Genomic DNA, 13,877 nt, shown 5'->3' with positions numbered 1-13,877 from the left:
CTGAATAGGGGACGTTGGGTTGGGGAAAACCTTTGGGGCAGCTCTTCTAATTAGACAGTCGCTTCTTGATGTATTAAACGGAGCTTTCCCCTTCAAGACCACCCTTTAACTTGACCGGCAGTTTAAAGCCCCCTCATTTGGGGGCAGTTAATCTAGGTAAGACGAGCACTCTTAATACGAAGCGACACTGTGGAAAAAAGCCTTCTCAAATAGCCGGAGAGCTCGACTCTTAAAAACAACGCTAGCGCGTCCTAATGAATTTCCTCTTTTGCCCGGCGCGTATTTAGCCTTATTAAGCGCAATTGGCCGCTCGCTTAGGACGCGTCTTTAATCCCCGAATATAAATATTCCCGATTTAGGCCTAGGTCAGCCTGAGACGCTCTTTAGTTTTGCGCCTAAGTTCTTCTTTCATAATACATACAACTTAGTTTAATTTAATATGACGTAACCCGGACTATAGAACCTTGAACCTTGTCGTTATTCCTTTTAGCCACGCCCTGGCAAATGTAGCATCCACGTGCGGAACCGTGGAGGTCGCGAAACTGAGATATTTTTTGAAATAGAATAATGAAATTGTTTTATATTATCGGAAGTCTATAGTTATAATCTTTTCATATTTTCTGGGATAAAGCAGAGAAATTTCAAGGTAGAAAGGTAGTGTTGTTAATTTTCCGAAAAATAAAATGCGGAAAATTTTCCGCAAATCGGAAAAATAAAAAATTTAAGGGTTTTTAATGTTTTTAACTTTTTATCGATATAAAATGTCTAATAACAGTAAACATACTACAAAACATTAATAGTGTTACATTGTTTATTAGTTTAAACTAGTCTAGAGGTTTAGTTTTACTTTCAGATTCGAAAAAATTAGGCGAAAATGCCGCTTTATTTAAATTTGCAAACAATATATTAGACTAATCATGGAATGAAAACTTTTTTTATTTTTTTCGGAAAAATTCGGAAAATTTTCCGTAAAAAAGGCCTCGGTCATTTTCTTGAAAATTTTCCGACTTACAATACTACAGAAAGGCGTAAAGGCGTGGTCACTCTTTAGGGAATCGCGAGATGAACACGGTGCTGCCCACATGTCATCTGGTCACCCGAATACAATCTTAATAATATATAGTAAATAAAAAAATGTTGTAAAATTATTATAGAAACGAGGCATTGATGATCAATCCTAGTTTCGCAACCATTAGGTTCTTAGGGACCTAAATACGTTTATTTTAAAACTAAAACTAAAACAATTTGACGTAATGAATCGGAATTTATTGAAGTTAGAAAACGCAAAGCACAATAGAGTGCTTTCAATTCGAAACTCACGAAGTCACCACTGTAATTTGCCTATTGATAAAAAACGGTAACTGTCATGGCGACCACTATTAACACTACAGCTGTGACGTTATAAGTTTTCAAAATCGTATCAGACGAAAACGCTCTATACACTCTTTTATATCCTTATTTGTGAGAGCTGCCATTTTATTACAGGTCTGATTTCAAATAGTGCATGCAAGGCCGCTTCACGCGGTCAAGTGCACGCGACGTCTCGAGCTGATGAGCACGTGCAGGCGCCCTTGCCTGTACTATTTTAAATTAGGCCTGTAACAGTGCTTCCACTTCCAAAAGATCATTTTACTCAGACATAAGCTGAAAAATGCCCTCTTTTACCCGTTCCAAATTTCAAAAATACCCTTAAAATTCCCACAAGAATCAAACAATAAAATACCCACTTTTACCCATTTTAAATTTAAAAATACCCTGAAAATTCCCATAAAAAACACCATAAAAAATGTAGTTTAATTATCACAGTTTTTTCTTTAATTTTTACAAAGAAAAAGACACTAATATTAATGGTAGGTATGCAATTCACTTACTAAGGAACGAAAACAATATATTTGTCTGCTCCAATCGGCAAAAGCTGACAACAGAAAAAGAACCTAAAAGGGTCTCGACATAAGCAAAACCAGTTTTCCACTTACGGCCAACTTAGTTACACTTTGTCAAAAAGGGAAACTATATTTCATGGTAGATTATTTAAAAAAAATTTAAATACCCTTAAATTTCCCATGAAATGTTCAAAATACCCTAATTTTACCCATTACCCTCAACCTCGAAAAAAAATCCCTCTCGGGGTCAATTTTACGCGAAAAAGGGTAAAATACCCTCAAAGTGGAAGCACTGGCCTGTAATGAAATGGCCGACTTCGTAAAAGAGTGTATATACGAAACTATAAAGTCGATGGGGAATAAAAAATGGGACTCACGTGACTAATGACGTCGTTAACTCGTGAATAGGTCTTTCTGTAAAAAACGGTGATAATGATAGTTTCGTCGCGTGCACTTTTGTTTTTCCGGGAGCGATTGCGCGGGCTCACGTGGTTTTACTTTCCCATTTTAACAGGTTGGGCAAGACCAGAAGAACCTTTATAGTTTCGGCTATTTACATTAAATGTATTTTTAAATTTCAGTTTAAAATTATTTTATAAATTATTTATTTATTATACCAATAACCAAATTGAATAAGTTGCGCAAATTTAAAAAAAGGCGTCAAAAAGTGGTAAATTCGATTATAAGCGACGTTATAATTTTTATAAAATAAATATTTTTAAAATAAGGCGGGTTAGGCTTAGGCGTATAGTCGTAACTTTTAAAATTTGGTGAGAGAGAAGAATAAATAGATTGATGATAGACTGATATGGCGAGCCGACAGCTGAAAGGAGGATATTGGTCGTTGGTGCAGAGCGCTTTATTCATTTTCCATTTGAAAAACTAATTGACGCCGCTTTTCTCAAACACATCGGAGTCTTTTAGAGCTCATTATATTTTCAAAACTCTAAGGACATTGTCATTACTCGTTGGTTTTTTGTTGACTGCTATGGGCGAACAACTTCCTCACAAAAGAGCTTCATCATAAGCTTCTCCCGAGAGGGGGCCACGTTGCCCTCCCGGCCAAATGGAAAAGGACCGTTTTCAACTGTCTCCTTGGATGGCAGAGAGATGAAATAGGGCAACAGTCAGTCTCGCGAACCCGAGCCCGCTCCCCCAGCGCGCCACCCCCTCCGCATTGTTCTTCGACGGGAGGAAGAGGGTAATAACAGTACACTATGGCGTAATTCAGCCTTCTATTCCAATAGACATATCGGAGCACCCGTCCCGACGATGGCTGCTTGGTGACGTCACCAGCTTCACGCTTATTTATACTTTGGGAAAGCTTATGCAATTCTACACCAAGTGGACGTTGATTTTACGACGAGAAGAAAATTCATCTCGGGATATGATACTATTTAAAATTTAAAATAATACTAGCTAATGGTGCTAATACGCTAATTATCAAGACAAAAATATTAAATAGTGCGCGAGAAAAGTGTATTTAAAATAGCGTTGTTAATTTTCCGGAAAAATAAAATGCTTAAAATTTTCCAAAAATAAAAAAATTGAACATAAATTACTTTTTAAGGGTTTATAATTTTTTAAGTTTTCATCGATATAATATGTCTAATAACAGTAAACATACTACAAAACATTAATAGTGTTTAATGCTAATCTAGAGGTTTAGTTTTACTTTTAGATTCGAAAAAAGTAGACGAAAATTCCGCTTTATTTAAATTTGCAAATAATATTAGACTAATCATAGAATGAAATTTTTTTAAATTTTTTTCGGAAAAATACGGAAGATTTTCCGAAAAAAAGACCTCGGTTATTTTCCGGAAAATTTTCCGACTAACAACACTAATATAAAACCAATAAATATTAGACTAGTTTCGGTCACTTTATTGCCAATGATGACGGCGCAATAAAGTGTCCGAAACTAGAAGTTGGGTGTAATAGTTATTTGTTTTAAATACACTTTTCTTGTGCACTCTTTAATATCGTTATCTTTGTATTTTTAATATATGATACTATGCTAGGGTTGAGTGTCGGCGTTAGGGGATAGGCAAAGCATGGTATGGCCTACATTGAAATTTTTAAGGACGCCTCCAAATCCTACCAAGGGGCCCAAAAAGTTTAAAATAACGTTTGCGGACTCAATTTTAAATTCCTTATAATTATCCAGAAAATTATTACAGGGAGCGTAGAAATTGTAATTTTGAGTATGAACTGCAATGTTTTGCTGGCTTTAGAAAATTAAAAGGGTCCCCAAAAAAAGGGTCCAAAACCAAAAGGGGGAAACTCCTACCTAACCCGATCATGCTGGCGCGGCCGCTGTTATAGGCTGAGGTAATGTAATAATTGAAATATTTTTATATACTCAGTTGCAAGTTAAGAAGGGCAAAATATCTAGAAAATTTGGCCGAAAGATACTAGCACGAATTTCCGGTAAATTGTCGTCGGGAATTTCGAATTTAGACTATTTTCTGTTGAATTCCTAATATTAATCCATTTTAGGAATTTCTATTTCGTATAAATTTCAAAGTGAGTACTAAATACTTAATGTAGATAATTATTTTTAAGCTTCATTATATTTTTTTAGTATTATGCTCCTAAACAAACTACAAATAGCACGTTTATGTATACGTCAACGTGGTAATCTCGGCAATACCCGTTCTTTACTTACCCTGCAATCGCCAAACGGAATTTTTTAAATAAATATTTAAATAAATTTAAATAAATAAATTATTACAAGTGTTTATTATTCTTATCTATGTTAATTAATGAACTATCACTTTGAAATATAAAGCAATAGACGGTATTTTCCAAAATTATATAAAAATATATATAATATAATATATATAAATTGAAATTAAAACTGTAGCTTTTAGAAGGTGCTAAAATTATCTCGACGTTAGAAAGTCTAAGTATAACCATACTTAGATTTTCTAACGTCGAGATAGTTTGAACACCTTCTAGAATCGACAGTATTAACTTCAATTTATTTAAGAATAAGAAACCTTTAGTTTTGCATTTTACCCTTACAATTTTCAATGTATCTCCGATAAAATTAAACGCCCTGATTAAAATTAATTAATTAATCCGATACCGAACCAATATTTAGTTTGCTAGAACGTAGCCCACTTTTCGCGTCATAATAATTTTCCAGTGAGTTTATTACTTTACTATTATCTTATTACATGGTGGCGAGTTGCTCTCAATTTCATTAGTAAATCTGGAATTCAAATCGACTTGTTATTAAACAAAATAAAGTTAATGATTATATGATGTATTGTTATTATTATTATATTATTTAAAAATTACGACTAATTAAAATCGCACACAAAAATAAAAACAACACAAAATATGTTATATTAAACACCATATAAACACCTTTAAGAGTACCCTTAAATTCAAAAAGGTGTAATTGCCCAATGAAATATTATTTGGGGAGTTAGAAGGGCGTAAATAAAGAGTACTTTTAAAATAACACCTTTGTAACACCATAAATACAACCCTATTTTTTAGAGTGTAGCGCGACTATGACTTTAGTTAAGTGACCTTTTGCCCTTGACAATGAAAACCTTGTAGAATATCCGCCATACCCTTAAATGAAATGGTTTTTCGTGTTATAACGGAACGAGGGAATGCTTGTGAAACAATATCATCGCGTCGTAAGCATGATTTGTTCATTGTCTCACTCTAAACGTAGGGTTGGTATGAGTGGGAGTGGGGGGGGGGGGTGCCCGTTTTCGGGAGGGGGGTGGACGAGGAGCCGTATCCTTATTAACGGGGCCAATTTTCTATTTAAGCCGGTCCAAGTTGGAGATGTTCGGCCGTGGATGGATACCACGCTCTGGAGGTCTACAGCGAAACCGCTGTGGAGTCGGGGTTTAAAGCGAGACAAAAAGGTCTCGTCTGAATGAAATAATTCCCACTGCGCCGCTCGACCAATGGCGCCCTTTATTAGATTAAAACCAATCAGGCAACCACTTGTTCTGCCGGAGTTTACGACTCTTAAATGGCCCTGTTAAGCCTGGCTACGTGGACATTTTTGGCAAGGACTCTAGCTAGTGACGATGGCGTCGAGCGACCGAATACGGGCACCCCGTTTTACAAGCGATCTTCGCTTTGGAATAAAATTCCGTCTCTAGAATGGCTCGGATTACCGGCGCAGACCTCTTAAGACAAAGGCCTCTCAAAGGTGAGCTCGATCTGTCTCTCTCCTTCTCCTCATTCTCTCTTTAAGAGATTGAACTTTCAAAAGTCCGATGTTTCAAGTACGACTCCGAGTACTTTTAATTGCACTAACGGCGTGACGCCTTTTAGCCGAAAAGTTCTTTAGTTTGAAAGATTTCGAAACTTTCCGAAGTCACCTCTTTTATTCGGTTTTAACTTTTGAAGACTATCTCGTAAAATCTTCAGTTTGGGTGTTCTAAAATTCTAAAACGACTAGACATACTTCTCCGCTTTGACCATGACGTCACATTGGTAAAATTCTAAAACGACTAGACATACTTCTCCGCTTTGACCATGACGTCACATTGGTAAAATTCTAAAACGACTAGACATACTTCTCCGCTTTGATCATGACGTCACATTGGTAAAATTCTAAAACGACTAGACATACTTCTCCGCTTTGACCATGACGTCACATTGGTAAAATTCTAAAACGACATTTATTTATGAGTGATAAAGTAGTCGCTTTAATTTTTGTAAAATAACTAACGTCGGAAATTCAAAAATATATTTTTACCGAATGTTTTCATTCGTAACGATGTTTTCAGTCTTTTCAAAGCCTTAGTAAAAATAGTTGGTTTTAGAAATTGAAAATGAAAAGATAACGGGGTGTAAATCGCCATTTCCTTCCCTTAATGTCGTACTTGCATTTCCGGTCTATTACTGACGACCCGTTTCAGGCGCAACACGAGGAGATCGCGAAGACGCATTTTGAGTGGTGGTTACCCGCGCTAAGTACTAGCGCCGCAGGAGTCGGAGTTTTGAGTTCACTCCTGCAGCCTTGGTGCTTAACCCGGGGCGATCAAGTGACATCTATCGGCGAAACCAACTAAACGGAACTTTATAATCTTAATAATGTGTACGTATCAGACTAATTAGCTTCGTTTTGTGTAAACCTAGTTAAAAGTGTGTTTTAGAAAAAATCTAATTAAGCGAATGAATACGGTCTTTTCCAAACATATTTACCAAATCTTCCTAAAATTCGCGAAAATCAACTAAAGGACGAAGCTGATCATTGGACGTCCACGGTCAAGAAAGAATGAATGAAAAGAAAATACGAAAAAAAATATTTGAATTGGTGGTATTTGTATGAAAACGTGGTATGGGATTTTGTGACGCCATGTCCGCTCCGAGACGAGAGACGACACGTTCTCGCGCGTGATTGGTGCGCCAAAGCTTTCTTTCGCTGAACTTCCGAAAGTGGATTTCGTTTCCTTATTTGGTTGGAAATCTTCCCGCTTCTAGAAGAATTTCGAATCTTATTCGAAAAGAAAACAAAACGTTTCCCGCACACTTTTTTTTACTTTACGAGGAAGAGATCCATTCCTCCCATCTACAAAAATAAAGAACTAGAGAAAGGTGGAAATTGGTTTTTTAGTCGGCAGCCTCGACGCCGGTTGATTCTTTAGAAATTGCTCTGTGAGGCGCGCAAATCATTTTCTGATACGACTGAATTGAAAAAGCAAAGAGCTAAAGTTGAATTCATAGGTGTCCCTTTGCAACCTTTAACGGTTCGCTTTACGATATCAAGTACCGATATAGTGTCGCTACAAAAAGGCGTCTATTAAAGGAAGCTTGGTATTTAACGCCATCTATAGTAGTTGAATTTGAGTGAAGGATCGAGTGTTCTTCCTAGAACGACACGGGCTATTTGTACGAAGAATTTCGGTGTTGCTTTACCGAGAAAAGAATTATCTCGTCTAAGAAATCGCTCCTACTTGCTCCTCAGACATTTTCGGAGGAAAATGTCAAAGGTTGCTATTTCCTTATTTCGGTTTATTGAAGTTAACTGATAAGAAATATTTAAAAAGTGGTTTTTTGTCTGTTTCAATTAATATTAAATTTCTATTTCACGTACGTAGGCATATTCTCGAATTTTTTAATTTAGATGACCCACTAAATCAATATGAATTTATACGCGTTGAAAGTGTTAGTCTGTTATCAATAACTCTTTTTAATTTGTTTTAAAATTGATTAATTTAGATGATTGGATCTGGCCCGTCGTCATAACTATTTGCCTATCCCTGATCTAAATCTTTTAATATAATTTCACTGGTTAATATCTATTTGCCTATCCCTGATCTAAATCTTTTAATATAATTTCACTGGTTAATAAAGGTCCAAGTATCGGACACGCATTAGTGAAGCCACTGCGTTAAATTTAGTTTGTCTATCAATTTTATTTCTCTGGTCGCGAATCCTACTTCATCGAAAATATTTCTAGCGTAAAGGTAGGTTTCGAAAGGCGCTTGAAAATTGAAAAAGAAAGTGTGATCCGGGTGGTTCGCCGAAATTCGCCTGTAGGGGTTTTCACCATCGAATCGCATCGGCAAAAGGTCAGTTTTTAGAAATCGACTTTTTTGGGGAATTGAGCTTAAGGGCGCAATTTTTTAAGCGAATACAAACGTCATGAGTCTATAATATCATTCGATAAGTATGACCTTTTCTATTCGTTACATGAAAAACGTTTTACTGAGAGTTATTCGCGACACAAACTCTATAATCTATAAAAGTCTTCGTCTCAGTTTCTATTCCGCGTAGCCTTTGAGAGCGATTTTTTTCCCGTGATGACGTCCCTCAATAAAATATTTCCCAAAAAAACAACACTATGGAACAATTTTATAGACTTATGGAGTGGCGTTTAAATTCACTGGATTCTGCATAATTTCCGCAGTGCTGCTTGACTGATTTTTCCGATGGTGGAATCGGCGATGGAAAGGTATGGTTCTTTTATTTTACCTTTTAATAATGTCCAACAAATACACCGATTTTATCGAGGGCGCATATTTACTTACGATAAATGAATTTAAGACATCAAAAAAGTTATAGATTATATATGGGCTTCATTTACTTTAAAGGTTACCGCCGTACTTCGTTTACTCGCCCCCAAAAATGTATAATTATTTTCATAACATATTTCTTCTAATTAAGGGATGTTAATTTTTAATGTATGTGTATAAAGGCCTAGTAATTTTTTATAGAAACATATTACAAGAATTAATTAACCGTTAACCAAACACCCTCAACTAAAAGTTTCACTTTTTTAATCGTATTTGCCTGTATTTCTATTTCTTATTTAATAAGGTGTATTTTTATGTTTGTGTTTATTATATCCATAAGATATTTATTACGTATTAATAGTTTCTAAAGAAAAATCGTTTCACTTCTGAAGAAACTGAATTATTATAGGTAGTTTTCGGCAGTCGATTAATTTTTATCCATGAATAAAATAAGCTCGGCTATATTTAAATAATATTTATTTAAATAACCAATAGTTGAATAAAAATTGTAAATTTTTTAAATAATCGAAGGTGAATAAACCTATTATTTAAATAAAACAAACAATTATTTAAATAAATACCATTTTTATTTAAATTAATGCTTGGTTGCGTAAAAAAACATAATTAAATAATTTAAAATGATATTCGATTTACCAACGTTTTTTTTTAAATAAATCGGAAAATTTGTGGATAATGAATAAACAATCAAGTCAAAAAGTGGCCGCCATCTTATTTATTTTCGGTTTTTGGTTTCTGGGGCTCCAAGGGGTCGAATCGTAGACCACGTTGTCTGCTACAACCAATATCTACAGAAACACGGCCAACGTCGATCACGCGATACGTGGTAGCGCGTGAATCAAAGCTAGCCGTGACAAGACATATAATCAGGTGATGTTTTGTAATATCATTTCTATTCATGCCATTGGTCATTTGTTTGAATATTAGTTAAACTCGTTTAATATTTGAAAACTTGTTAATAATTTCAAACTCGGTAATAATTTTTAAACATAAAACTCGTAAACTCACTATATTTTTCAAACTCAAACTCGAACTCGGCTAGAAAAAAATTTTAAACTCGGATCTCGACTCGGTAGGTAAAAATTTAGATGGATAAATAATTTTAAATTATTTTGCCATTTTATTTATCGGTCAGAATTAGGTACTCGATAAATAAAATTAAGGATTATTAATTTAGTAGAGGTAGTGAAACGTGGGGTATCAAAGCATACGTTTTTCCTAATGAGTTAAAGGCCTAGGTTTGCTTCTGCCTGTCCCTCTTTAAAATAACTTGCCAACATGTTCAGCGGTTGGCCTACCACCAGGGTATTTGCTTTTCAGGCAAGTTAATTTAAGGGGGACAGGCAGAGTTTATCGTTTGGTAATTTGAATAATCGTATGACCTAATTTAAACCAAATAATAGTATCTGTGAAAAGTTATTTTTTTATATATTTTTTTTCATACACTGGTACTGGGAAGTTACCAAAATAGATAATTGGTTAAAGTTTTAAAATTTTCAAATAAACGAAATACTTCGTGACATAAATAAATTTGAAGAATACCTGAAATTTTAAGGATTCCATTATGATTATTATTACACTCATCATGACTTAAATAATTTAAGTGTAATAAATTTAATAAAATGGTAAGAATTTATAAGCCATCACCGCAACTGTCCCATCACGTTTTATTGTAGGATTTTATATTTATCTTCGTGTCAGCTAGAGTGACTTTGGTGGTCAGAGAAATGGTGACAACTGTTCAAATGGAATGTCAATAGATCGTTACCTGAATTTAGAAACATTGAAAATTAAAGTTTTGAGAAAAAAATAATTCAAAGACTTAAAAGACTAAATGAAATTAAAACCATAACCACCGTTGCATATTAAAGTTTACAATGCAACAGTGGTTATTGTTTTTATTTATTTTAGTATTTTAATTAATAATTTAAAAGAAACCGACTTTTTCCCGGTCACGTGTTCTATGTTTTCCTCAATTCTTTTCAATAAAGCGTTCTATCTTCAGTTAGTGCTCGGAATTGTTTATTCATTATCCACAAATTTTCTGATTTATTTAAAAAACGTTGGTAAAAAGAATATCATTTTAACATATTTAATTATGTTTTTTACGCAACCAAGCATTTATTTGAATAAAAGTGGCATTTATTTAAATAATTGTTTGTTTTATTTAAATAATAGGCTTATTCACTTTCGATTATTTAAACATTTTACTATTTTTATTCAACTATTGGTTATTTAAATAAATATTATTTAAATATCGCCGAGCTTATTTTATTCATGGATAAAAATTAATCGAAATCCGAGAACTATTTGGTTCCATTTAATCAGCTAGGGAATCGTTTATGGAAAACGTTAATAAAGACATTTTACAAATCTCGTGACGCCATACTCAATTCATTATTCTCACGCACTGTGAAGTAAAATTATTTCGATAGATGAAATATCGAAAGAAATTTTAGTTTATCATAACCCATTTTCTAAAGAAAAAGGGAACTATTTGTAAGACTAAAAAAATAATAATAAATTTTGATATTTTCTGGAATTTGTTACGAATTAATTGCTTCCACAACCGTGAAATATAATTAGGTTTGTAAGCTCCGAACATTTCCTACGAAATGTCATTATACTCTTTCATCTCGAAGGTTAGAATTTTCTAATTAAATTAGTGTGAGCTGCCATCGGAACTTTCTAAGGACGAATTCGAACGGAATCAGGCACGTGTAAAATTACTTCCTGTCGCTCAATTGAAAAAGCTCTCCTCGTTTTTGCATTTAAATTGTGTCTAAACTCTGCAGCGGATACTCTTAATGGTCAATTCTTTCTCCGCTTTAAGAAGGGGAAAGATTTGTCGCTTTTTTACGACTTTTTATCTTTGCTCGAAGGATGTGCGCTATGCAAGGGGCGACTGCCTTTAGAGGACCTTGCTCGCTCACGTTTTTCCATTACAATTCCATTCGTCCAGTCGTTCAAATGACGATATTTGATTGAGCTCATAGACCTATATATTGCAGGCCAGTTCATATTTTTAATTATAGCTCTCACTTAAAACCACACGAAAAATTAAAAATATTCCACATAGAGATGGTTTTCACTGACACATATTTTGTGTTTTTAGAGAAAGTAAAAATTTCGCAGCCTTACAAATATCTTCGCAACGTAACGTTTTTAGTTGGTAAAAACTGGTTTAATCATTTTCAGTATTAACAAGGCTATTTTTACAGTGCTGGAAACCCCTAGCAAAAGCGTTGCACTGAGCCTGTACCCAACCAAGATAAGGCGTAGCATCCCCGCGTGAGAATCCTTGAATCGACGTCCCTGATTATGAACGCAATTTGTGAGAGGGCTGAAAAACGTTTAACTGTAACTGTCACAAATTAAAATTTGATTTAGCTATTTAATCTAGAATTCTAAAATTTTCGTTCACATTGGAATCGAAGACAAATGAATCTTTTAGGAGAAAGTGGTTCTTACCAATAAACTAATTTTGAATAATATAAAATTCCTTGTTGTCCTGGCCAGTCATTTAGTCTAAATTGCACTTGGAAGTGATGAAGATGTAGAGTGCTCGTTATGCATGACGGTTCTTACTCTCCAGACAATTCTAGGTCGTGGCTTGCAGTTCTGATGTTCGATAGAGGATATGCAACAAAGTAACCGAAGAATGTATCTTTTACGTTGATGTTCGAATGACCTGGTCCAGGGAATCTCGGATTCATATTTCGAAGTCGCCAATAAATCGGAGAACAGTAAGATGGTTCGGTCTACTTTCGCAGTCTGAACAAATAGCAAACCTTTCTAGCGTTACCTTCACCGGGAAAGCGCGCTGTTCCTGAGAATAACGAGGAATACTGGACAATAATTAATTATTAACTTTCAAGAACTGTTGAAAATAAGGAAAGTGACCTATAATTACCTTAAATGTATTACTGACTGTTGTCTCACATAAAAATATTAAAATGAAAAAAGGGTAATTTGAAAACGTTTTTTTTTAAGTTAATTGAAGAAACGTTTGAGCATTTGGTGTCCTAGGAATTAGGTTTTGGGAAATTTTAAGAACAGACTCACATTTCCAACATTTTTATGTCTATACTCAGAAAAAGTTATGTAAGGTAGTACCAACTTGATTTTTTTTTAACTGAACAGATCAAGAAATGTTAAGCGAGACGTCATCGTACCGTGAAAGTACATGCGATAACGATTTCCCAATGAACATAAATGAATGAATGAATATTTACTAACTCTTCGTAAAAGAACAAATCCCATTTATAACAGGGAGGAAACCATAAATATGGATTCACGAGTTACATGCTTTTAAATATATTAACCATCATCAAAGACATATTATCTACAATAATTTCGATAGAATAAGTTTGGCAAAAAACTGTAGAAAAACAAATGACTAATAATAAAGTTATTTACAATATGAACAGCTCAAATATGAATGCAAGAAGGAATACATTTTTTAATTTGGCACTAGCTAGAAAAAGTTTTAATTCTTAGCTGTCCCCAACGCCCCAGAATTAATTTCTTCACGACCAGATCTTGCCATTTCGCACTCCTCGACCGTAAGCCCAAAAGATACGCCACGCAATCATCCGACATGTCCAGTTTGTTCACGTAAATATATTATTTTCGAACGTTTTCGAATCACGGACACTCAACTAGAAGATGTCCAATATCTTCAACTGATCAACCCTGAATATGTCCTCGAACCTCGCGGTGGTTGGGAGTGCTCCAGTTCGTGCGAGAAAGATAAGATGGCTGGGTCCGTCGTTGTTATAGCAAGCCTCAACTTTCTGCCTTTCTGCTATACAAGGAGAAACTCTAGTGGTTGTCGATCTCTTGACGCCACTTTGTCTACAACTTTGTTCCAATAACCCACCGTCTTCACCTTTCCGCGGGAGTGACCGTAGCCGTTAGCCCGATCCATCACTTCAACTCGTTTGATCTACGCGGTTGGAAGACCCGTTGCCCG

The sequence above is a fragment of the Leiobunum rupestre genome, chromosome 4 (assembly GCF_980474605.1).
Source record: "Leiobunum rupestre chromosome 4, qqLeiRupe1.1.hap1, whole genome shotgun sequence".
Lineage (NCBI taxonomy): Eukaryota > Metazoa > Arthropoda > Arachnida > Opiliones > Sclerosomatidae > Leiobunum > Leiobunum rupestre.
Note: the sequence above shows the minus strand (reverse complement) of the source record.